The sequence below is a fragment of the Pogona vitticeps genome, chromosome 1 (genome assembly GCF_051106095.1).
Source record: "Pogona vitticeps strain Pit_001003342236 chromosome 1, PviZW2.1, whole genome shotgun sequence".
Lineage (NCBI taxonomy): Eukaryota > Metazoa > Chordata > Lepidosauria > Squamata > Agamidae > Pogona > Pogona vitticeps.
In genome coordinates, this window is record NC_135783.1 from 345,555,156 (window position 1) to 345,580,367 (window position 25,212).

Genomic DNA, 25,212 nt, shown 5'->3' on the forward strand with positions numbered 1-25,212 from the left:
AGTGGCTGCTTGGATCCCTATTAAAAAACAAGTGTTCATCATGCTGAACCTGATCAGGAGCAGATCTTCTGCAAAGCTGTATTGTATTTTTATATAGGGTAACTAGTGAAATTTAGGAATAAATAAAGAATAAATTTACCATTATCCAGGTAAATGCCATGCAAATCATTTTGAGTATTTTAGCAGGGATGGGGACTTGAGTTGGACTTAAATCGCACCAGTGACTGCATCGGGGTGGTTAATGACTTGAACTCAACTCATGACTCAGAATCCACCCACCCCTCCCTTTTTTCTTGGGACTTGGGACTTGAGACCAAAAACTGAGACTTGGTCTTCGGATTCCGACCCAAAGACTTGCTGACATCCCTGGTATTTATCCAGATTCATTGCAATGTTTGCGAATTCCATAGTGACAATGACGATGATGACGACGACGACGATGACGACGACGACGACAACGACGGAAGCAGAGGGAAAGGAAGAATACCTGTGGTGTTTTCCAAAATTCAATCTAGGGGGACAACATGCTCAGCAAAGTCCTTTGGGGACGTTCATGGCCAAGTCTGTGATTTTCCAAAATTGGAACTAAGCCTCCCTTTTGCACGTCCAACGCAGGGCCTGTAACCCCCTCGCTCATCAAATTGTACGGAATTAGTCACAGCTGTTTGGTGTCCTGCCACAATTTGCTGATAGAACCCAAATGCATGCATCCCTAGTTAAGATTTCCCAATAGAAAAAGCAGCTGGAGAGAGCCGGGACGCAGGTGGAATGGTGTCTTTCGAATTACTTCCCTCCTGTTGAAAAGCAAGCGGGTCGTTGCTATTAAAAATGAATAAGCAGGTAGGTGAGCTTTTCAGTGGGGGCCTCGGAAATAATTTCACTATTAGCACAGATGGCTGAGACGCAAACAGATTCTATGCCGTTTCCCCATCCTACCCCACCCATTCTTTTTCCAGCAAGGTAGTAAAAAGCCTTTTAAGTGCTGTTAAAAAAACGCTATTGACTTTTCAAGGAATTGCTCGTCGGAGGAGTGCTACCACCATTCGTCTAGCCCATCACCAACCACCACCCAGCCCCTCGCCCTGTGGTCTGTTTAATGGAAAGATTGCTTAGAGCTGACAAACCACAATGAACCCCTCATCCCACCCAAAGTTGAGGAGATCCATGTGATCTCAGTTTCACAAATACCAACGACGAGAGAACTTTCCTTCCTTGCAAGCTTCCCAAGTTGGAAAAAGCCCTTCTAGCAAAGCTGTTGCTACATCTGAAGAGATCTAGTAAACAGGGGTCATGCTGCCAGAGTTTTTGAAAATTTGCATGCTGCCTTTAAATAGGTGTGGCTGAATGGCCTGTCAGTTTACTCAGCACTAACCAATTGTTCCTTCACGCCTCTGAATTCAAAGACAGCCCCGCCTCTCTGCTGAGTGTTCCTTTTCCCTCTTTAGTCTATTGTAAGCAGTGTTTTGTTAGTTTGCTGTTGTTCTGTCCAGAATTGTAAGTAATGAAACTTTTTTTTTCATTAGAGAAACATTATTTCTCCTACAAATGTCTCAGAGTGAGTTATTGAGACCTTAAGTGCCAGTTAATGAAATGGGGTGGACTATCTGGGAAAGCTGAAGCTATTATCCTCTCTGAGTCTTTGTACCTTTGCTGAGTATTGAAAGGAATTTCGCCAGAAATTCAAAACTTTGCAACACATGCTAGATGGTGGATTCTGGGAACTGTGGTCTGAAATAGTAATTCTTCTGAGCTATAGGCCTAGGGCACGACACACATTTTGCATGGGGAATATTTCTGCAAACATCTTCAATTATAAAATGTCAAGAAGCAAGACCTGAAACTGTTGTTGTCATTATGTGCCATCATGTCTGACCTATGGCAACCCTAGTAAGATTTTCAAGGAATGTGAGATGTTGAATGAGTGGTTTGCCCATAGCTGAACAGATATTCGAAGCCAGCTTTCCTGAGCCCTCATCTCACTATAGCATACATTAGCTCCTGCCTGAAATTAGAGATGCTCCCAAAATTTGATCCAATCTTTATTTGGAAATCATCCATCAGTTTCCATCTGAAGAAATGATCTTGTCTATGAATGCTCACAATAAAATATAGCAGTTAGTCTTTAAGGTGCCCTAAGATTTTTGTCTCCTTTATTTTATTTTTTAATTTTAATTTTATTTTCATTTGTTTTTCTGTTCTTCTGACCGCTTCCTTCCATGCCCACTAGCAACTGTTTATCATTTGCTGTTACTGGACTCAGTTCTGTGATTTTCTGATGCCTAAACTGGGATGACCAGAGAAAAAAAGAGAAAAGGGTGTGTATTACACCTTTAATAGGTACTTAGAAGAAGGCTCTTAACCATCAAGTCAAACAAGAAAAAGTAACAAGCAGTTGCGAATGCACATGGATTGAAGCCTTCTGATGGAAACCGTCTACATTCAGTCAATGCAATTAAGGTACAGGATGAATGTTTTAAACAAAAGTAAAATCATTACCCAATATTTAATCATTAATAAGGTGAAGATAAACTTAAATACCCATGAAATAGCCTTGGCCAACCTGGAAAGATGCTTGGAAGCTGTGCCAAAGATTTTCAATGGTGGGTTGTGTCATCAATTTTCAGCAGCTTTATTTTATTTTTATTTTCCAGTGGGGATAGTCCCCAAGCTGCCAGCCAGACTCAGAACTCACCCTAAGTTCCACATAAGGTGACTATCACTGCTGCAAAGAAAAGTGAGACAACACAGAAGTGGCTTAAAAAGAGAAGAACGTATGAACGGCACTGGTGGATCAGACCAAACGTCAATCTAGTTGAGCGTCTTGTTTCCTGTACATTAGGCAAAAACTAATGAAAAATATAAAAGACAAAACTATTTTGGCACCTTAAAGACTAACTCTTATATTTTAATGTAAGCTTCCGTGGACCTTCTTCACCCACTTTTTCAAACATATCTGGTGGAATACAGTGATCACACAGTATTCATGCCAGGGTCTAAGAGACAGTGGTGTATTGTTGCATTTCACAAGTGCAATGATTTGTTACCTCTGTTGATATTCTGTTCTTTTAAAGTCTGGTTCTGTAAACATTCCAACAAGGGACACAAAACTAGGCAAAAGCACAGAGGGGGGGGAACTTTAAAGACCAACTGTAAGCAATAAAATGGTTAAAGGAAACAACAGGAACAATCAGGAAAAGGCTGCATGGTCGTGGAAATGATACAAATGAAGGAGGAGATGGTACCTCATTAAGAATATAAAACAAAGCAAAAAACAAATATCAAACTTTTGCCGATGTATTAATAATATATACTGACACAGAGAATGACAGACTATACCTTTGAGACTTGTTCTTAAATGTGGGTCTGCTTCAGGAAAATGACAGTATAATTATTATATTTGGCAATGACTTAAGAAACCTTGACTGATATTCAATCCATTTATATGGGTATCCATCATGTTTATAAATTTTATCTCAGCTGTTTCTCTCTGTATTCTTCTTCTATAGTATTTATTTTCCAGAATGGCAACTTTCATACCTTGTGAAGAGTGTCCTGGTAGACTGAAGTAATTTGAGACAGGTCTCTGTGTACTGTAATTTCTGATGTTTGATTTACGTCCATTAACTCTTTTGTGTAGAGATTATCCTGTTTGTCCTGTGTAGAGTGTAGAGAGGCACTGTTGGCAAAAGATGGTAAAAGATTATGTTAGCTAAGGAACAAGTAAAGGTTTCTTACAGTCAACAACTAGACACTTCTGGGAAACCTACAAATAAAATTTTGAGGAAATTGGAATACAGAGGCATATTGAGTACCTCTGAATCTAGAGGGTCTGGGTAGCCATAATGTTGAATAACCACTGACCTGAATCTGTATTGTTCCAAATTGATAATCCAATCTGCAAAAACAGTTATGAGTTTGCAAAAACTCCATGGCTGCTGAAAATCCCTAGGAAGACAGCTACAAAACTGAGCTTGAAACTCAGGTTCATCTTCTGCTCAGAAGATGGAAAATGTTGCTTTTTTGGACTATGATGCTCAGGATCCCCAGACAGCTTCTCCCGGCTGCACTAATTTATCATCACACTTTTATTTATCCCAGTCCAAGAACATAACTTTTGTAGCTTAGAAGCCACCAGCTACCAATTATCATGGAAGACATATCATCAAGTCATCAAATTATATTGAATAATTTACTTTTATAAAATCTAGAAGCACGCAGGCAGAGATGATTGTTGTTGCTACATCTGATGTTTGCTTTACCCCACAGATACCAGTAATTTTGGCTTTTTGATAGAATGCGCATTAAACGACTCTTCTTTAAAAATTGGGGGGGAAATCCCACTCTTCTGAAGAAAGGGGCTTTCCAGACAACTGTATTTTCCTCCTCTAAATGTGACATGCCCATAAAAGTATTTCAGATTTCAAAGCCAGGCTTGATATTCTTTTCTCCCCCTGCCCTGTTTTTCCCTGTGAATTTCTGGGCTTCGGGGACTTGTTAGGGAAAAGATCAAACATAGCCTCTGTGTAAATGCATAATACATATATTTACCTCACAGGGGTACTGAGGATTAATTAGTTACTGATTGGAAACCACTTTGAAGATGAAAAAGCTCTATATGCACTCTAAAGATTATAAATATTTTTGTTGTCTGTGGACGCCAGATTATTTTTTATATACTGTATATATAAAATATATATATATATTAACGTGCTAACTTTAAACTTTTAGAAAATGTTGTTTTGTGTTGGCTCACTCAGAGACAGGAATTAGACCACCAGTAACTACAGAGCAGCTGGTTTAAAGTGTCCGTGGAAGTGGCTAAAAATGTGAGCTGTGTGGTCTTTAAATTCTACCCTAATGATATGCCAGACTAGATTTCTTGGAAATCCACAAGTGTGTGGCCAGAGAGATCACAAACATGTGGCATTGATGAACTTGTCAGGTTTTGACTGGTGGTCTGATTTAAAACCATCAACAATGGCTTTCTCCCATCCCAGTTCTTCCTTCCTTCATGGAGTTAGAAAAAGCCTATGAGGCCATCAAGACCAACCCTCTGCTCAATGTAGAAATCCCAAGTCAAAATATATGTGACCTATGGTTGACTAATTGTATCTTGAATGCCCCCACCTCACGAGGTAATTGGTTTCACTGTCGTACTGCTTTAACAGTTGCAAAGTTTTTCCTGATATTCAGCCTAAGTCTGCCTTCCTGTAGCTTGCTACCCCTTCTCCACTTTGAAAAGTGCTGTCCTATCTCCACTCAGTCTTCTTTTCTCAAAGCTAAACATGCCCAGTTATTTCAGTCTTTCCTCCTAATGTTTGGTTTCCAGTCCCCTGCCCCTGAGGGGGAGTGATTGTTGCCTTCCTCTTGTTCCAGTTTGTCAGGACACCATACTCAAGATGTCACCTAAACACTTGCTAAATAAAGGGCAAGTAGTACTTCATGCTATTTTATGCTTTTGAATTGTGGTGCTGCTGGAGACTCTTGAGAGTCCCCTGGACTGCAAGGAGAACAGACTGATCCATTCTGCAGGAAATCAACCCTGAGTGCTCACTGGAAGGACAGATCCTGAAGCCGAGGCTCCAATCCTTTGGCCATCTCATGAGAAGAGAAGATTCCCTGGAAAAGACCCTAATTTTGGGAAAGTGTGAAGGCAAGAGGAGAAGAGGGACGACAGAGGACGAGATGGTTGGACAGGGTCATCAAAGCGACCAACATGAATCTGACCAAACTCCAGGAGGCAGTGGAAGATAAGAGGGCCTGGCGTGCTCTGGTCCATGGGGTGACGAAGAGTCGGACACGACTAAATGATTAAAGAACAACAAGTACTTCATGGGATTCTGAGACTATATTTCTGTTAATGTAGCCTGAAACAGCATTATCCTTTTTTGGATCTACATCACACTATTATTTCATATTCGACTTGTGATCAACAACAATCCCAAGATCCTTTTCGCTTACAGCATTACTGAGCCAAGTGTCCCTCATCTTGTAAATGCAGAACTTAGTACTTAGCAGTGTTACATTTAATTTGTTCTTGACAAATTCATGTTGACCTCTAATTATTACCACATTGTTCTCAAGGTGTTTGTTTCATAATCTGCTCCAGAATTTTCTGTGGGATTGAAGGCAGGCTGTTAGTAGACTAGTCTATATATAGTTCCCAGTTTCACCCTTTTTGCCCTTTTTTGAAGATAAGGACAATGTTAGCCCTCCTCCAATCATCCGGCACTTCACCCATCCTCCATGCTTTCAAGAAAATAATAGCCAGTGGTTTTGAGAGTTCTTCAGCCAGTTTCTTCAATATTCTTAGATGCAGTTCATCCTGCCCTGGAGTCTTGAATGTGTTCAAAGTAATACGGTATTCTTTGACTAGTTGTTTATCAATCTCAAGATGTAATCATGCCCCCTTCCACTTGTACTTCACATTTGCCTGGAGGATCATAGACAGTATTTTGAGAAAAGACCCAACTAAAGTCGGAATTGAGCACTTCTGCCTTTTCTTTATCACCTGTTGTCATTTCTCACTATGCTGCCAACTGTTGCAGAATTAAGAAAAGCACTATTTACAGTTTTTGTACAGCTCATCTTTCTTCCCATCATTCAGCTGAGCCAGGAAAAGCCATTTAGGTAATGCAGTGTGTTCTTAAAGGGGTCTACATTTCCTGACAGCAGCATGCAATGCTATGTCTGAAGCACATTGCTACAAAAATAGCCTCTCCCCCAGGATGCTTAGCTCATGTCAATGCTTGGGAAAGTTGCCATTTTTAACAGCAGTTTTCAGAATCTCCTACTGACCATGCTGGATGGGAAATTCTGGTTGTAGTGCAGTAAAGTTACTTTTGTGGTCCCTGGCCCTTGCCAGTTAGCAATGTTCTATTCCAGATTTTAGTCTGAACTTTAAAGGATGTATCTAAGATGCTGAACTCTACCCGCAGAAGAAGTTCAGCACCATGGATAGTTCCCTTCAAAGTTCAAACAAAATTCTGGAATAGATTTATCACCTAATGAAATCAGAGTCACCAGCTTCTACTGACCCTGGCTTTACAAATAAATAATGCAAATAGCACATGCCAACAAGGTCCTTAATCTGGCGATCACTTTCTGAAAAGAGGAAGTCTTTTTATACCATGTATCCTTTGTTCATTGGAACCAGCTCTTCTTTTTGGTGGTCTCTGTGAATGCACACTAATGGGTTAATCTGCACCTGTGCAGAGCAGTCTCAGCATCTTCTAGAGCTCAAGCACATGGTGCCGGGACCTCCCACAAGTTAGCTATAACTCTGCCCTGGCACCGAGTGCCTCAGTTCCATTTCTCCTGCCACGGTTGCAGCATCTCGGTTCGGGGCTTTCACATTTTTTCCTTCAACTTACATCTCCCGGTATTTCTGACCATGGACTGTCATACATTTTGTTTGGATTTGTGAGTTTAAAAAAAAGCAAAAAAAACCTGTGTGTTATTTCTTCTTTGTTTGTTTGAATGTTGTTCCACCTGACCGAATAAGATTCCTTTCTCGGACGGCCATTCTGAGTGCTTGTTTTGCCTGGAGGAAGAACACCAACCAGCCTTGTGTGCTGTTTGTAAAAGTTTTACTAAGCCGGCATTGAAGCAGAGGTTCCAGCACCTACGCTCCTTTTTGTGGGAGAAGTCTCTGTGCCCAGTGGGAGGATCAGCTATGGAACTTCCGGTTGAGGCCCCTTCGACCACGGTTTCTTCGCCTAAACAAGTGAAAAAAGTGGCAAAGGCATCATTCTCGGGCTTGAGGTCGACTGCCTCGGAATCGGTGTCAAAGCCACCTTCGGCCTCAATGTCGAAGAAGGAGGCATCCCAGAAGCCATCTAGGCTGTTGGCAGAGATGCTTCTGTTGCCCCTGCCTCAAGCGTGACTCGGTATGCCTTACTGTGCCATCGGGATATGAGGATATTCCTCCCTCGAGGCTGGTAACTGTGCCTTCACCATGCTTAAGGCTCTCCCTGGACTGGGCAGACACATCAGCTGAGGTGCAGCTGGTACTACAAGCCAGCCTGACTTCTTTACTGGGCTCAGTGTCGAAGCAGGCGTCCCCGCCTCCTTCCGGCTCGATACTGGTTGAGCCACCAAGGAAAAGGATGCAAAAGACAGTGCACCTGGAACCTCCGGCCAAGCCTAAGATGTTTCAATATTGACAGCCTCTACCAGATGACTACTCCCCCAGTTGAGACTATCCTAGGTCTCGCTGGGAGGGCTACCATCGCTACTATGAGCCCGAGGACTTCGAGTTTGAGCCTCGTCAGTACCTGGAACCTTATTACCCTGATGTTTATTATCGGCGCTGACAGTGGCCATGATACTATGAGCAGTATCCACTGTCGCCCCTTCAGTATCATAGATATCCCGGCGCCTACTGCTATCTGGTTGATACGTTCAAGCAGGACCCTCCTCGGAGGATGCTGAAGCGACCAGCCCCAGATAAGATTTCAGTACCGGCGCTGGCCCCAGCTCATTGCTCCTGTTCAGATCCGGCTCCTTTCCCACCAGCCTCTCTGGTTCCGGACATGGAGTCAGGGGCTGATTGCAACTTCCACCCTGCTCTGTCCCTGTCTCCGGACCAGGATGAACTTTCACTCAGCCTACAAACTCCTGACTCCACAGTGGTCCCTCCAATTGGTACTCAATTAGCTCATGGGCCTGTCATTTGAACTGTTAGCTACCGTATCACTCAGACTGCTTACTCTGAAGACTGTGTTTCTTCTCGTTATTACCTCAGCACACCCCTGCGGGTCAACCCACCCTTCCTCCAATTTGACCCAGATAAGGTAATGCTCTACCCAGACCTCTTTCGTTCTGAAGGTGGCCCCTTATTTTGACCTAAACCAGTCAATAGTTCTTCCGACCTTTTTCGCTGCTCCAACGTCACATCTGGAACGGTCTCTCCACTCCTTGGATATTAAAAGAGCCCTCTCTTACTATGTCTCCCACTCTGGGTCCTTTTGCTCATCACACCGCCTTTTTGTCTCCTTCCAAGGTGACTCTAAAGGATTCCCGGTTACTTCATAGATGATTTCCCGTTGGATAGTCTTCACTATCTGCCTAGTATATGAACTGGCCAACATGTGTTTACCATGCACTGTGAGGTCAAATTCGACCAGGGCTTTCCTCAGAGGAGGCGACCTGGCAGACATCTGTAGAGCAGCTACATGGGCCACGCCATCCACCTTTGCAGCCCACTATTGCTTGGATGTTAGGGCCAAAGCGGGGGCTGCTGTGGGCCGTGCTGTCCTGGCATCTGTGCTCTCATGACGTTCTTCCTCCTCGTAAGTCAGCTTGCTAGTCAACCATTAGTGTGCATTCACAGAGACCATGAAGAAGAAAGAGAGGTTACTTACTTGTAACTCTGGTTCTTCAAGTGGCCATCTGTGAATGCACACTTCCCGCCCTTCCTTCCCGCTGTCCATCACATGTGCCTTATGGCATGCTGCACAGCGGCAGACAGTTCCACGGAATTGAGGCACTCTGTGCCAGGGCGGAGTTACAGGTAGCGTGTGGGAGATCCTGGCACCATGTGCTTGAGCTCTAGAAGATTCTGAGGCTGCTCTGCGCAGGCGCAGATTAACCCATTAGTGTAAATTCACATATGACCACTTGAAGAAACAGAGTTACAGGTAAGTAACCTCTCTTTCTTGTTATAATGGGGAAGGCTGGTTTAATTTGAGTCCCAGCAACTATGGAAATGCCTCTTTAGGGGACTCTGGATTTCATGCAGAAATGCCTTCCAAAGAGGACTCATGCATCCTTTTTTAGAGTTTTCAAGCAATGTCTGAAAAAAATGACTCTCAGTATCAAATTACAATTGAAGGAAATGTATGTTTCCTGCCGTTTATTGATTCCTTCCAGCTTACCGTTGTGCACCATGCCCTAAGTAATTCCGTTGTCGAGGGATCCTGTGTTTACCTCCCATTAAAAAAAGCTAATCTGCAACAGCAGATTGAGGCACCCGTGTGCTATTATTTTTAAGAGAGGTTTGCCTCTAATAATGTGATGGCTATGTTGCCTAGTTTGACAGCAAGGGTGTGTGTGTGTGTTTCCTAGTTTGACCATTAGCTAGATGTTTGCGGGTGGGTGTGTAAGAAGTGCTTTACCATTTGTGCAAACAAATGGATCATTTTTGGGAAATCCAGACCACAGGTGTAGGAGCTCTGGAACAACAATCTGGACAACAACCAATCCCAATCTGGATTGGTTCCCCTGCATCTACTCTAGTGTAAAAATAAATGGGAGGGTGGGAGGCTGCAGTGCTAAGACGTGTCTTTTAAAATATTGTCTGCTTTCAGCCCTAAGTTCCTGGCAAGGAAGTGAACCATTTTTTCAATCGTGATTCCAACAGTCTGGTTGCTCTTAACAAATACACAAACCTTGGCTTTGCCTGCCGAATGATTCCCATTCTCCCTCCCTCTCCAGCCCACCTCACTGTCTTCTCTGCATTCCTGCAAACTGTAGCTCCAGGACTTAATCTGAGCCATATTCTGGTGCCAGTGCTGGGTTCACAGCCCCACTGCTCTAGATAAATTTTTACTGATTGGTCAAGTCCTTTGGTTTAAACACTGTGTGTTTATAACACACACATCAACAGGACGATGCTAGAGCAGAATCTAATACATTTGTTCAGGACACTGTTTACATTACAAGTTGGAATGCTTTAATCCTTGTACCTACTTGCATAGCAGAAAATCCTTGTTATATTTTACTATCCCACAATGCCACCTCTTCCTCATCCATTGATGGAACACACTAAAACATGACTTAAGAAAGGGTAGCTCTATCTAGCGCTAGGAAAAGCTGAAAGCAGTAAGAAAACATTAACACCAACTCTAAGATGGAGTCAGTCCACAAAGGAAGCTATAGGCTTGAGTCGGCGAGATCTAAGCAGGGCTATTGAGAACAGGGCATTTTACAGATCACTCATTCATAGGGTTGCCATAAGTTGGAAACACACATAACAACAGCTCAATCTAGACATATGTATTCAAGTTGCTGGAAAATACCGTATTTTTCGCACCATAAGACGCACTTTTTCCCCACAAAACAGGGGAGTTGAAAGCCTGTGCGTCTTATGGAGCGAAGAAAACAGATTATATTTTCCTGTTTTCTTCTCCTAAAAATTGGTGCATCTTATGGAAAGGTGTGTCTTATGGAGCGAAAAATACGGTACATTGTGAAATATATTGTAATGCAATATCTGAAACTAGGCCAGTTTAATATTGTCCTTTGCTAATTAGTTTACGGCACAAAGGGCAATCCTTTTTGTTTTTCTTCCCTGTCTTAACAAAAAGGGACAAAGAGAATCGAGAAAAGTCTGGATAAAGGTGATCCTCTCTTTAAAAAAAAAAAAAAAGTCAAATGTCATCCAATTTGCCTATCTATGATGTGTTAATAATGCAAACACAGGTTGTGAAGCTCAGAGGAAGTCACAGGAAACATAGGATTCATTAGATTCAAGAATTGCCCTTTGTCCCATCGATTCCTAAGCACATTTTCCTAGAAGACGCCCCACCCTCAAAAAAGGAAGACATGCTGATTTCTATTGTACAAAACTGTTAAGATTCTAACAAAAGTTTGAAATGATTTAATTAGTCTCTCTCCAGTTGTGCTGCTTTTGCTTTAGATCCCATGACAATAACATCTCCAGACCTGCTGTGCTTATCAGAAGGTGGCGAATAAAAAGGTCTGTCATATTAACACTTCCTCACCAAAACCAATAATGGTGGGGAAATGTCGTTAAATCATCCTCTCCTCATAATGGAAACTGAAACCATTCAACCTTTTGCCTACCTAAGGCCAAATTCCCAGACATGGGTAACCTTGAAATGGCTGGCTTGAAATGAGTTATGGGGTCATTTTTTAATCATCCTCATCATCATTTTAGAACTGCAGAACTAGAAGGGACTATCAAGGGGGCACAGTGGGGAATCAAACTCACAGCTCCTTAGCCAGAGACCTAAACCACGGAGGTATGCAGCTGTACAAAGAAATGTACAGTTTTATTTATTTATTTTATTTATTTATTTATTTGATTTGTATCCCGCCCATCTGGTAGGTCAATACCACTCTGAGCAGCTAACATAAAATATACAATTATAATAGCATAAATCCAAAAATATCAAATATCAATTAACAAAACATAATGAATCATAAATAATAAATAGAAAAAAGAGAAAAGTAAATTAAATTAAATTAGATGCTGGCAGGAGGGAAGGCCTTGACATAAAGCCATGTTTTTAATTGAGTTTTAAATGTACCCAGCGAAGGGGCCGCGCGAATCTCAGGAGGGAGATTGTTCCAAAGGCGAGGAGCCACCGCCGAGAAGGCCCGGTTTCTTGTCTTCTCTCTCCGGGCCTCCCTCGGCGTCAGGCCGCTCAGCCTCACCTTCTGGCTCGCGCGGGTGGTTCGGGTAGAACTTGGTGGGTGAAGGCGTTCCGCCAAGTATCGAGGTCCCAAACCGTTTAGGGCCTTATAAGTGAGCATTAAAACTTTGAAGTCGATACGGAAACAAATGGGCAGCCAATGCAGTCTAGCCAGAATGGGAGAGATGTGATGGTATTTTCTCCCTCCGGTGAGAAGTCTGGCTGCTGCATTCTGCACCATCTGAAGTTTCCGTATCAGCCTCAAAGGTAGCCCCACGTAGAGCGTGTTGCAGTGATCTAATCTTGAGATTACGAGTGCGTGTACTAAGGTAGTGAGGGCCCCCGTGTCGAGATAGGGCCGCAGCCGGGCAATCCGCCAGAGGTGGAAGTAGGCGGAGCGGACGACCGACGTCACCTGTGTTTCCATGGTGAGCGTCAGGTCCAAGTGTATGCCCAAGCTGCGGACCCCGCTCACCGGGGCCAAGGTCGCCCCCCCAAAGGAGAGAGGGCCAACCAGGCCACCAACCACGGGGGGCCCCACCCTCAGGACTTCCGTCTTGTCCGGGTTCAGCCGCAGACCATTTTCCTGCATCCATTCCAGTATAGTCTCCAGGCAGCGCTGGAGGGTCAGGACGGCATCACCTGCAGTTGGCAAAAAGGAGATATAGAGCTGAGTGTCATCAGCGTACTGGTGACACATCGCTCCACACCTCCTGATGACCCCCGCTAGCGGCCTCATATAGATGTTAAATAGCATTGGGGAGATAATCGAACCCTGTGGAACCCCACAATTGGAGCTCCACGGGGCCGAGACCCTCTCCCCAAGCTGAACTCTCTGGGGACGGTCCTCCAGGAAGGAACGGAGCCAGGCTAACGCCAGGCCACCGATTCCCAACTCGGAGAGCCTCCCCAGGAGGATACCGTGGTCGACGGTATCAAAGGCCGCCGAAATATCGAGGAGGACCAACAGAGACAGTTTGCCCCTGTCGACCTCCCTCAGCAGGTCATCATACAGGGCGACCAATGCCGTCTCTGTCCCGTGGTGCGGCCTGAAGCCCGACTGGAATGGATCCAGTGCATCTGTTTCATCCAAGAGTGCCTGAAGCTGGTCTGCCACCACCCTCTCCACCACTTTGCTCATGAAAGAAATATTGGCGACGGGCCTGTAATTGCCAATTTCGTCCGCCGCCAAACTAGATTTCTTTCGTATGGGCCTAATGAGTGTCTCCTTGAGGGCAGATGGAAATCTGCCCTCAAGGAAAGACCCATTTATTATAGCTGTGGCCCATTCAGTTGTTTTCGGCCTGGCTGCTTTGATTAGCCAGGCCGGGCAAGGGTCCAAGGAGGAGGTGGTGGCCCGACAGCGGTCAAGCACTCTGGTCACAGAGTCAGGTGTAACTGGCTGAAAAGAATCAAAAATAACCAGGCAAGACGGAGCGCTGGACATCTCAGCTCGATTCACTGTATTTAAGAAGGGAGAGAGCTCCCGGCGGATGGCCTCCACTTTAGATTTAAAAAATGCCGCAAATTGGTCCGGAGAAAAACTAGGGGGAGGCCGATCTCCCGGGCCAACTCCGGATAGGTCGCGTACTATACGGAAAAGTTCTGCCTGCTGGTTGGATGCTTCGCTTATCCGGTTAGCGAAGAATGATCTACTGGCAGCCTTCACCTTATTTAGGTAAAGGTTAGTTGCGACCTTAACGGCTATCCAGTTATCGTCCGTCGGATTCTTCCTCCATCTACGCTCTAGCCTTCTCCTTATTCGCTTCATCGCCCGGAGCTCCTGGGAAAACCAGGGCGCCGGACGTGTTCTGCGTCGGAGAGGGCATTTGGGCGCGATCGTGTCCACTGCCCGGGTGGCAGCGGTAGACCAGCTATCCACCAGAGCGTCGACAGGAGCGCTAGCCAGGTCAGCGGTAATCCCTCTCATGGCATCTTGGAAACCAATCGGATCCAGTAGTCTTCGAGGGCGGGCCATAGCAATAGGCCCCTGCTCCCTGCGTGGGGGGAGAGCCACTGTGAGGTTACATTTAATCAGGTGGTGGTCTGACCATGACAAGGGGACTGACACCAGGTCCGCCACCATCAGACCACTCTCACCCCAATTGGAGGAAAAGACCAGGTCCAGTGTGTGACCACCCACGTGGGTGGGGCCGTTGACATGTTGGGACATGTTCAAGGAAGCCATGGTTTCCAAGAACTCAGAAGCTGGCCCAGTAACCTCTGCCTCCGCATGCACGTTGAAATCACCCAAGACTAAAAGCCTCGGGGATCCCAACAATGCCGCGGAGACAAAGTCAGCCAGCTCCGGAAGGGAAGTGGCTGGGCCGCAGGGAGCACGGTAGCCCAGCAAAATCCCAATTCCATCCCTGGCCCCAATCGACACGTGGAGGGCCTCTAGACCAGGCCTTACCGCCGAGGAGCGCCTGGTAACCTCCAAGATGGATTTATATACAATGGCTACTCCACCCCCCCGCCCTTCCAGTCTACCCTGGTGCTGGACATCATAACCGGGCGGGCAGATGAGAGCCAGAGGAGGTCCACCCTCCCCATTAAGCCACGTCTCGGTTATGCATGCCAGGTCTGCATCCTCCTCCAGAATAAGATCTTGAATTAGCTGGGGCTTGTTGGATACAGACCTGGCATTCAACAGCAGCAGGGTTAGAGTGGAAGGCTGGCTGAACTGGTTACCTCGATTCTGGGGGTTGGTCACAGCCTCAGAACAGTGAACAGCTTTCAAACATCTGTTCACCGTTCTACTAACACGAGTGGGGGCTGCGCCAACGCCATATCGCCCTCTACCCATAACCACCGGGATGTTGAAAGGCCCCTTGCTGGTCAAGCAGGCCTCCCCCTCCATACCAGACAGAATAAGGAAGAAAAAGAAAAGATGAAGGAAGGAAAGGAGAAAAAAAACTTAACTAATAACACAAATGTTCTAATACAATTTTATAAACATATACAAAGTAAATTAATTTAAATTAAATATATATAGCTATGGATAAACATAAAAAAAATAAAATAGTGTTACCCCCCCCCCACTCCCCAACTAGATCAAGTCCATCCTTTAGTGGCTCGCAGCCTTGCCTTTTGAGCTTTACTGATCTTAATGATGTTATTGATGGTAGTAGATTTTTCCAAGGCTGCTTGGGTTAATGTTAAGTCCAGAGAAAGTGCCAGAGTAGAGATGTTACTCACTGAGTTGTTCAATTTAAAAACAGCAGGCAGCAGCGGGAACAACAGAAGCCAAATGCAGTGATGAATAGTCCCTGTTTTCCCCTTTACCCTTCCTTGAAAGAATAGCAAGATATTTCTGCAGGTAGTCCAGGGAAGGCAGGGTAAGCAGTCTGGGGTTAGGAGCGAAGCAGGAGCTGCCCACAGGGAACCCAACATGGCGATCGTCCAACAAGCTGGGATCAGTCAAGGAGGGTCTTCCTTCCACCGCCTCGCCCCAGGAATTTCGCCTTATTTTACTCCAGCAGCAGGGACCACAGATCTCAAAAAGAACGCGGGCCCCCACCGCTCGCCCCGGAAAAACTCTCAATTGGGCTCCAGGCTCTAGACTTCCAAGCTCGGGGGGGGTAAGCGTCCAGCCACCAGCCACCAGCGGTCGATTTTCCACCTCAGAAAGGCTCCTGGCCGACAAGCCCGTTCTCTGGCAGGCAACCCCCAGGCGATCTTAAAAGCTGGGTCTCCAATGGCGCGAAAACACTTCAGGCGGCAAGCGCCACAAACAACAAACAGCCACCTTCTTCGGACCGCAGGCACCCGAGCGTCCGAGCTGCGCCGAAGCCGGAAAGCCCAGATCGAACTCAGCCACGGCTCCGCGCCTATGCTCTGGCTCCAGCCCGTGGCCCCGCACTCAATCCAGCAGCGAGCGTTCGCAAGGTAAGGAAAGGGTCCAGAAAGTCGGGGGAAGGGGAGGGAAGGAAAAAGAGAAAAGTGAAAGCAAGGAGGGAGAGAAAAAAAATGGTGATCTAGTCTTACAGTACCCTCGGAATGAAGGGCCCTGATCCATTTTGAAGAGACAAAATGACAGTAACTGTACTGTCTCCTATAGATGCTCGACTCCTCATTTCAGGATTTCCACAACAATTGATAACACTAATAGAGAGATATTCACAATTCTCTAGCAAGGCTCCAGGGAAGAAAGGAAGGGAGGAGGCCAGGCAGTAAATAAAAAGAAAACACAGTTGACTGACAACACAGTTGATTAATCCACTGCCTCTAAAGGTAGCACAACACAAACATTTACTCATCTGATGACCAAACTCCTATTGGCAATCACTTGCATGGATTCTGGTAGTGAAATTAATAAGGTTCCAGTAGATTTCTTGCTTGTGTGCTTGTTGCACAACTAGCTATGAGACCAAGAATGCAACCGGCACCTTCTTGATTGCTAATGCAGTGCAGTATAGAAGTTAGAGTGATGCTAGATGGTAATAGAGAAGAGCAAAGCCTACTTTCCCAGTGAGCCATGAAACACACTGTGTGACCACATGATCTACCCCACAGAGTTGCTGTGTGGATAAAATGAGATGATCTTGAGCTCATTGGAGGAGAGGAAGGAGATAAACTAAGCAAGCAAGCAAGCAAGCAAGCAAATCTTTTTGTTGTAACAATTTTATGAATCATCAGCATACTTGTACAACCAGGGCTGAAAGCAAGAGCTAAAACAACCTCTGTACTACCCTTGATAGGTGCTAACACTCACACTGACAGGTAATTAGCAGCTAACAATTAAACAACAGGTGATTTAATAGAACAGATTAACCTTCCCCAACCTAATGCCTTTAAAATCTCTTGGCGAACAGCTCCTGCCACTTCTGCCTTCCGGTGATGCCGGCTGGCATTGATGGAAGTGAACAGTCCCAAACCATCTGGAGGGCATGACCTTGGCAACGGCTGGGAGAATTAGGCAAGCTTGTAGGCGCCCAGGTGATGGGCGGCACAGCAAGAAGCGACTTCAAAATGGAATATTTCAGGCTTCTGCCTTTCCCACCTGAATATGAGTCAGGTGAGCTTGGGAACAGCACTGCTTCAACGAAGCACATGGAGGGAGTTGGCATCTCTGTTACCTGGGCAGTGCAGTGAGCTGCGCCAGCCCTGATGTTTTCACCGTTTTATATGGGCACACATGCATGGCTACTTTTAAAGAAAAACCTAAGATGAATAGGGCTGGGAGGTATTGTAATTTATTTGCCTCTAGATTTTGGCGCCCAGGAGCAAAGCCCGGCTGCCCCAATTACCCTGTAGGCCTAATTACCCTTAGGCCATGAGAGTTTTCTGTCCTAATTACAGCCCAGCTGGCGGAGCAACAACAACCAAGGAGACCCACAGCATCAAAGAATATTCTCATGACTTCGGTATTTGGGGAGAATACATTTTCACTCCAACACACTGGCTAAATTTTAGCTAAAATCCAGAACTGGAGAAGATCAGCTTAAGAGCACAACCCCAAGACATGGAATTGTTACACATAATGATTGACTGTGTGTCATTTTTCTGCTTTCCCCCCTGTTCGTGCAAAAGGGTCCCCTTGAGTGAAGTGTTAACCAGCTTTTATGAGGAAGGGAGAGTACATCTCCTGCCTTATCAGACCTATATCCTTGAATCCCTCGACATTCAGTGCGTTGCTTCTCTCCTCTGATTGCCGGTTGCGCTTTTAATTTTCCCTGGATTTCAGTCTGAGGCCTTTGGTTGATTGCTCTGTCACCACACACCTGCGTCCGAATGTTTATGCCAGTCTGGCTGGAATACCTGGCTCGGCTCGTGTTGTGTGTATCGACATGCCATCCCTTGCTCAGGGCCTGATTTGCAGGCTCATGTAACCTCAGGCAGGCAGCAAAGAGTTGTTGTTGTTGTTGTCTTGCAACAATGACCTCATTGAGGTTGTGCTGGAGTACAAGAAGAAGGACAGCACCTGAAGGAAGGAAGGAAGGAAGGAAGGAAGGAAGGAAGGAAGGAAGGAAGGAAGGAAGGAAGGAAGGAAGGAAGGAAGGAAGGAAGGAAGGAAGGAAGGAAGGAAGGAAGGAAGGAAGGAAGGAAGGAAGGAAGGAAGGAAGGAAGGAAGGAAGGAAGGAAGGAAGGAAGGAAGGAAAATTATAGAAGAGCGAGACAGTGTTGACTCAAAGCTCAGGTTGCCTATTAGACCCAATGTTAAAGGACATGGTTCACATGCAAATGGTTCCACATTGAATCCTGGTATCTCCAGATCAGACTATTTTCTAAAGTCCTAGAGAACCACCACTTCTGTCCACAATGCTGCATGAAACCAGCCAGTGGTGCGTAAGGAACTCCCTAAATTCCTATTTCCACAAATTTGCATTGATGCACTGGTCCGTCTTGTGCTTCAGATCAGATGGAGGTTTTCGCCATGAATACTGTATGACTTAGTTGCACAACTGAGTTTTCAAGGCTTTACAAAGATCTTCTCTTTTTTGACAACACCCTTTGAAAATGAACATATTTCTATCCTATCATATTTCTATACAGTGTTGTCATATTTCTATCTTTTTCAATGTTGACTTTTAATTTTTGTTATAATTATTGCTTTTGATTAGGGCATTAGGCGTCCAGGGTCCTAGGCCCAAAAATGGCCTGACAGGCTCAGCTGTGTCTCTTTTATTCACTTAGTTTGAGGAATTTAGGAAAGCACTGGCTTAAATTGTGACGGAGATTGCTGAGGCATGTACCTCTGTGGCAATCTTGTTGCGGAAGGAAAAAGTGGTTAATAACAGAGAATACACATCCCCCTTAAAATCCTTTTTAACTTCAGGCGACACGTTTACTGTGTCGTTACATTTGCAGCAAATTGTTAGCTATTTAATTTGGTATTTTACCCACAGGTATGGTGTGATACTTATAATATTACATGCTTTGTGTGCCAAAGTAATTTGACTGGTCCTGGGCGTTATTCGTCTTCTTCAACTTAGAAGAAAGGGTATCCATTTGCTACTCTGCCTCAAACAGCAAAATGTCTTCTCCCACTCCTTGTAGAATATGTATTATTTTTCAATATTCCAGAACAGGCTCTCACCCTTTTTCAAGAATGCAGTCTGGGTGACATCAAGCCCTTTGGGTTATGCTGGTGACACAGGAATTAATGAAGGACAGGCCTATTGTGTTCCATCAGCCTTATGTTAGGAACCCCCAAGATGTGTGAATCTGCTCATGTGGAAACTAGAAAGGAGTCCATCGGAAGGCTCTTTGCCTTGGCTTCTCTTAAAACCGAAGCTAATCCTGGCAAGCTAGCAGCACCCCATATTTTCCATATACTGGACTGTCTTATCTCTCAGGGGACAGAAAAAGCAAGTGCAGTATTGGAAGCAGTGCGAATGTCTACCTTGAGTCTCCAGCTGTCCTCAGACAACAACTTCCAGAAATTCTGGCCAGCACAGCTAGTAATGAAGGCTTCTGGGACTTTTACCATATTTTTCCATGTATAAGACTATACTTTTGTCTTAAATCTTAGACGAAAATAAGTTGAGGAGAGAACAAAAACAAGTGGAGGGGAAAGCAGGGATCAAAACGATCCTGCAGCGCTTTGATCCCTTTCCCCCTACAGTTGCTAAGCCCCACTTAGATTTCTTAATTTTAGATTAGAAAAGTGGGGGGTGTCTTATACATGGGGGCATCTTATACACAGAAAAAATACGGGTAAGTCCAAGAACATCTGGGGATCCAAGGTTGGGAACCCTGGTCTAGGCTTACACTTAACAATCGCTCCAGCCACCATTGTCCAAGGTCTGGTCTGAACTCGCCATGCTACCTGACTGTCTCTTGGCTACACCTTTTAGCTGCGCAAATGTGCTGCTTCCCTGCTACTGTTTTGTACACTGTTTAATTTTCTGAGAAAAGATCTCATCCTTGTAGGCAAAAGATCTGGACCGTTTCTGTGCCCTCTTTGTTAGATGCTGTTTTGCCCGCAAGGATGGACTGGCTTCGTTGGACTCTACGTCACCTCCATAATGAGTGGAGCCTGCTTTTTCTCTCTCCCACTCTTGCCTTCATCTTATCTCCCACTGAGCCTCAGAGACAGAAAGAGATAAGTGCTAACAGGGCTGGGTCACCAGCAGGGCAGAGAAAAGGGAAAGATGGGAGGACCGGTGAAGAGTGAGTGAGACGTGACAAGACCCCTTCAGATAGGCCCCTGGTCCCGGTATAGAGTGAGAGGAACATAGGAAAAGAAGCTGCCACCTTAATCCTGAGTCAAACCATTTAACAAACTCTGACAGAGAACAATGGCTCTCTGGGTTTATGGCAAAATTCTTTCCTAACCCTACCTAGAAATCCCTGTTATTTGTTGTTGATAGTACAGTGGTGCCTCGCATAGCGAGGTTAATCTGTTCCGGATTAACCCTCGCTATGTGAAAACATCGCTGTACGGAACGGGGAAGCCCATTGGAAGGCATTAAACATTGTTTAATGCGTTCCAAATGGGCAAAAAACTCACCGTTCAGCGATGTTTCCAGGGTCCGGCAGCCATTTTCGCACCCACGGTAAGCGAGGGCAGGGCGTGAAAATGCTGCGCACGGCCATTTTGGGGCTTCCGGCGGCCCTTTTGGAGCCACCGAACAGCTGGTCCACGGGCATTGCTTTGCGAAGATCAGTAAGCGAAACGCTTACCGATCTTCGCAATGCGAGTTTTGCCAATAGGGGCCATCGGTATGCGATCGCATTTGCGATCGCAAATACCTCATCACTATGCGATTTCGTCGTTCTACGGTGTGTTCGCTAAGCGAGGCACCACTGTATATCGCTGGTCATGCAGCCTAATTATATTGCCCATCTAATGATGGTATATTTGACCCAACTCCGGGAGGCAGTGGAAGACAGGAGGGCCTGGCGTGCTCTGGTCCATGGGGGTCAGGAAGAGTCGGACACGATTTAACAACTAAACAACAACAATGATGGTATATAGCTTTCGCAACTGGCGGGATAGCCCAGTGAGTTAAGGTTGGGAGTTCAATTCTCCGCTATGCCTCATGGGAAAAAGGCCAACCTAGGTAACCTTGGGCAAGCTGCACAGTCGCAGGGCGCTCCCAAAAGAAGGGAACAACAAACCACTGCTGTGTATTCTCTACCTATAAAATGCCAGAAGTTAATAAATTTTGTATGGTGTCTTGAAGAGGTTTTGGCTGGGAGGGACCTTTCTGGACTGGGGGTACTGTCAATCAGTCCCGTAGCAACCAATTTATTCTGTTCCTGCCTCAGATTTTGAAGAGAGCCATGCTCCTCTACTGAAGATCTTTAATCCAGTCTTTTCAGTCAGGAGACATTTAGAGTTATGGAGTCAGAGTCAGTGTTCATTCAGCCATGTAATGAGTCGATCACGTAGTTAGTCACGAAGCTAGTTAGTCAGTTTAGCTCTGTTCATGTAACATGTCATTATTTTTCTACAATATGTTGTTTTTTTATCTATCCAGAAGTGTCCATAAAATGAAACTTTTTATTATTGTTCTTATCAGTGTATCTGAGTGAGTTATTGAAACAGTAAGTGGCAGTTGAGGTAAACCAAGCAATAAGGGATGGTCTACTGAGGAGAGAAGCTAATTCTGCTGTGTAGGTCCCTGAACTTTTTCTGCTGCTTAGCTAGAGGCTTTTAGCCATCAAATTTTCACACTCTGCCAATAGAAAACCCTGGAAAGGGGCACCATAAATCGGAATTGATGTGACAGTGCACAATTATTATTTATCTAGTGCTCACGTATGTACTTGTCTGTGAATCCACATGCTTGCTGATTCCGAAGAATAATTAGGCATTGACCATCTTCAGCCAAAGTTGCCAAACTGAAAAAACACCAACATTCAAACACCTTCACATGCCAGAAATGCCCTTTGAAAGGAGACTGAAGATGATGAAGACTGTGCAGGACTGTATTGGATTAGGACTTGGAAGATTTGGGTGCACGTTCCCGCTGAGCCATGAAAGTCTGCGGGTGACTGTGACCCAGCCTCTTCCTCGCTTCCTCTTTCTAACCTGCCTTACAGGGTTGTTGTGAGGATCAAGCAGCAAGAAGGATAACTATATGTGTCCCTTTTAAACTCATGTAGGCTGCGGGCTGGGGTAGAAATGCAGTTGATCATGGAGCCCAGGCTGTAGGAGGTAAGAGGGACGGCTTGTAGACAAAGGGCCTTTTCGGCAGCTGCCCCCAGACTATGGAATGCCCTCCCGACTGAGATTCGTCTGGCGCCGACACTGATGACATTTCGGCGCCAGGTCAAAACCTTCCTGTTCCAGAAGGCTTTTAATTGAAATAATATTAGCTGTGGGTCCGATGGCAATTTTTATATATATTTTAATTGTATTTTAATTGTTTTGAATTTTTCTTGTATTTTAAATTTTGCAAGCCACCCAGAGACCTTTGGGTAGTGTGGGCAGCATATAAAGTAAATAAATAAATGATTAGAGCTCATAAATGTTACTCCCAGGATTACATAAGCTGTATATTTGCGAAGGCTTTCACGGCTGGGATCTAATGGTTGGTGTGGTTTTTTCGGGCCAAAAAGCCCAAAAAACCCGCAACAACCATTGTGTAAGCCTTTTCTCCACTGACTAAAGAATGTCTGTGTGCTTTGTTCAAAGATAGCATACTTAGAGTTGTGTACCAACTGCTGGATAGCTCAGTGCTTTAGGCATCTCACTGTAGAGCCAGAGGTTCTATAGGGTCCCTTATAATAATCTATAGGGTCCCTTCCAGCTCCACAGTTCTAAGATGATGATGACGACGATCATATTTGAAGAGAAAAATGGGGAGGGGGTAACATCGCTTGTAGCATCTTCCCCATGATGGGAAACTAGAAAGTACATCTGCAGTTACGTAGATGGTCCTGCACCTACTGAAATGAATTCATGTGTTGTGAAAGAGGTGTTAAATACACATTCTCTTCCATCACAACCGACAGCGGTGTTGCTGCCAGTCGAAAAGAGGGGAGGCCTTTTATTGCGATAATGAGGAGCCCTCTTCCAACCACTCTTGATCAATTGCTTTTGCTTTCTGTTTTTCATATGCAGCTCTCGAGTCAAGATAATTAGGCTGCATGACTAATAAGATAATAGTACATTTACTGTACAGCTGACTCTTAACCATCGGAGGGCTTTCCAGATCTCAAATTCAAAAAAACCTCCCCCAACCTCCCAGGAAAATCAGCAGCAGAAGGAAGTGGGGGCTGGAAGAGAATTTCGTTTTTAGGTGAAGAACTTGCCCAAGGTTCGTATCTTCTTCAGAAATACAATGGCAAGAAAGTGAGCTTTTAGCATTTGCAGTGTGGGAGACCATAAAATGAATCATTCGCCCATCCTCTAGATTGCTATCTCCGTAAAGATCTGGAATTTGGACTCACAAGTTCTGTCTTTTCATATATGGTACACCAATACAACCCCCTTACTCAATCTCAGTGTATACATAAACATTTAAAGGAAAATAATATTTTAGCAATACAGTGGTGCCCCGCATAGCGACATTAATCTGTTCCGGATTAATCGTCGCTATCCGGAATCGTAGCTAAACAGAACTAAAAACCCCATAGGAACGCATTAAACTTTGTTTAATGCATTCCTATGGGGCGAAAACTCACCGTTCAGCGAAGATCCTCCATAGCGCTGCCATTTTCACCGCCTCGGTAAGTGAGGAAACTGCAAAAAAATGCTTGCGGTGGCCATTTTGGGCACCCGGCGGCCATTTTGGAACCGCCGATCAGCTGTTCTAAAAACATCGCAAAACAAACGCTTAACAATCATCGCAATGCGATGTTTTCCCATTCAAAACATCGCAATGCAATCGCATTAGCGATCGCAAAAAATAGATCGCTATGCGGATTCGTTGTTAAACGGTGCGCTCGTTATGCGAGGCACCACTGTAAATCAGTTCCATCAATGGCAAATTTACATATACGAGAACAACCATCAGATATCACTATCATTTAAGAGGTAAAGCTCCAGTGGTTTCAGCGGAGCTCACTGTTGGAGTTTTGTTTGCACCCTCGCATGCTGCCTGTTGTTTGAGTGACTGGGAGGGACTTTTCTGGGCTGGGACGATTGTCTGTCTGTCTAGTACTAGCCAATTGTTCCTTCCAGTCCTTGAATTCAAGAAGAGCCCCGCCTCTCTGCGGAGTATTCTTTTCCCTCTCTTTCCTGGTTGGTGTCAGTGTGTTTGCTAAGTATACAGTCTGTGCAGTGAAGAAAGTGCATGCACAAGTCTGCAATTTCAAGCCATTGTAAGTAAATAAATGTTTTTATTCTTTCTCCTACAAATGTCTCAGAGTGAGTTATTTAGACTTTGAGTGCCAGTTAATGAGAAAGGAGTGGACTCTCTGGGGAACTTGTAGCTATTCTCCTCTGTGGAGCTCTGTACTTCTACTGTGTATCAAAAAAGAGAATTTTACCAAAATTTCAAAACTCTCCAACACTTACCGCTAGGTAAGTGTGTGTAACCTTTTCATCATATCCAGTTCATAGAATTCTAAACGTAAGGTTGAACCGTAAGAGAAACAGGATGGGTACCAAAATCTATCTCCCACATAATTCACTCATTGAAATATTCTCTCTCCCTATATATCAAAAATTATATGCACCCTTTACCATTATGACTTCATGATCAGGGCACTCAGTCAAAAGGGGAAAAAAGCAATCAAAAAAGTGAAGATTTGACTGGCTGGCTTCTAATATCACTAAACATTTGATTGTATTCCTGCCTTGAGCAGGAGGTTGGACTTGATGGCCTTGTAGACCCCTTCCAGCTTCACTTTTCTAGAATCCTATGATTCTATGTTAAACTCCTTGATTCTGCACAATAATAAATGTTTCCTTATTGCTGTTCTTGGAGGGAGG

The 25,212-nt window shown here is 44.8% G+C and overlaps 1 long non-coding RNA gene across 1 annotated transcript; it reads right to left on the reverse strand.

The window, feature by feature from the left end:
* Positions 1-486: 486 nt before the first annotated feature.
* Positions 487-24,085, reverse strand: LOC140703267 (uncharacterized). The gene is made up of 3 exons (XR_013540745.1): positions 23,961-24,085; positions 3,538-3,676; positions 487-3,107 (listed from the first exon to the last, which is right to left on the reverse strand). It is a non-coding gene; the product is annotated as an uncharacterized LOC140703267 (long non-coding RNA).
* Positions 24,086-25,212: the final 1,127 nt, after the last annotated feature.